At 39.4% G+C, this 1,976-nt stretch overlaps 1 pseudogene; it reads left to right on the plus strand.

Annotated features, from left to right (window-relative positions):
• The first annotated feature begins 272 nt into the window (after positions 1 to 272).
• LOC105623622 lies at positions 273 to 720 on the plus strand (annotated as a pseudogene).
• The last annotated feature ends 1,256 nt before the right edge of the window (positions 721 to 1,976 follow it).

Below are 1,976 nucleotides of genomic sequence, written 5' to 3' on the forward strand. Positions count from 1 at the left end.
ATAGAATGGATTCCTGAGCTCAAACAATTCTTTCAACGAGTTAAGAACCATCTCGCGTAAGCTACCTCGCTTGCATTTCCAAACAGCAAGGCAACATTTTCGTTGCAAACAGACGCCTCAGACAAAGCAATCGGTGCGATAGTGCAACAATATAGCAACGGATTTTTACAATCATTTAATTTTTTTTCAAGGAAACTCACGCCTACGCAAACAAAGTATACCGCATATGATAGAGAATTATTAGCTATCTATGTAGTTATCAAACATTTCTGATGCTAGAGAGACAAAACTTTCATGTTATCACGGATCATAAACCCCTCGTGTTCAAAAAGCATTCAAAAAGAAATCGGATCAAATGTCGCCAAGACAAACTCGTCACCTACTCTTCATTTCAGAGTGCACAACCGATGTACGTCACGTTTCAGGCACTGAAAACATTGTGCATTATCTCGCGTTGACTATCGTGATGCTAGTCTTGATATGCAAGAGATTACAGAAGTTCAAGCCTCGGACGACGAATTGCAACTGAAGCAATCATCAACATCTTTAAAGTTCAAAAAGTTTACCTTATCGGAAACAGCATCCAGCATTTACTGTGACACTTCAGAAGAAGAGATCAGACCATACATTCTTGGATCATTACGAAGAGTTTTCGATTTGGTGCATCAAATGTCTCAAGCAACAGATCAACTCATCGACAAATTGCACAAAAATTTGTAACCCTCCACGACTAAAGACATTAAAGAGTGGGCCTGCACCTGGCATGTAATCTAAAATTCATCGGCATAACCATATCTCGCTTACCAAAATACCAGTATCAGATTTCCCGTTTCGTACATGCCGATTTCATCGGTTTCCTATCTCCATCCAAAGGATAGATATTTATTAACAATGATTGACCGATTTTCGTTGGTCAGAAACTATTCTATTACATGATTGTACTGCAGATACAGTGAAGATGTTTTTCACTGGGTGGTTAGATTTGGAACTTCACAACTGATCAGAGCTCACTGGATAGTTAGATTTGGAGCTTCACAACTGATCAGGGCTCGCAATTCAAAGCACAACTGTTCGAGCATTAACCAAACTCGTCGGTCCTAAACGTTGTCGGATATTGCATATCATCCAGAATCTAATGACATCGAAACGATGGCATCGTTCTAAGCATCGCTTAAAAATTGCATTAATGTGCCACGGTGAAACTCAATGGACTGATACACTACCAGTAATATTACTCGGGCTAAGAACTTGTTTCAAAGAGGATCTTGGCACTTCTAACGGAATTAATTTACGACACTACGCTCAAAGTCGGGCGAATTTTTCTCCTTTGAAGAGATGCTGAGCGACCCACGAATTTTCGTCGAAGATTTCCGCGTAATTATGCAAAAGTTACAGCCTAGACCAATCTCTTATCATAGATCTAAGTTATTTTTCCATAAAGATTTGTATAACTGTTCTCACGTCTTCCTCAATGTAGAAGATAACAGGCGTCCCCTGGACCAACTGTACATCGGACCGCATAAAGTATTAGAGCGTATTTCGGACTTCTTTGCTATAGAAGTCGATGACAGATGTATCAACGCCACTGTCAATAGACTTAAGTCCGCTTATTTAACAATTCAAGACTCAGAAACTATTCCGTCCATTGCGTCTCCGTCTTCAACTAATATTCCAGTGCAATATGAACCAAAAGATATATCCTGGTCCATCAACCAAGCGAAAGATTGTTAGATTTAAAGATTAATTCATGCAATATTATATTAAACGATATTACAATAAGCATAAGTTTCTGTTTGTTTCATTTAATTTTATTTTCTCTTATTTTCGTTGTAGCATTAATTTAATCAGCATATTTCTTTTCTTAACGTTTACACTGGGAGGAGTACTGCGGCGTTGCAAGCGTTAGATGCGGCGCTCGAGTCTTCTCTCTCTCTCTCTCTCTCTCTCTCTCCTCCCTCCCCTCCTCCTCCCTCGAC

Source organism: Atta cephalotes (genome assembly GCF_000143395.1).
Source record: "Atta cephalotes unplaced genomic scaffold scaffold00002, whole genome shotgun sequence".
In the NCBI taxonomy this organism is placed as follows: Eukaryota; Metazoa; Arthropoda; class Insecta; order Hymenoptera; family Formicidae; genus Atta; species Atta cephalotes.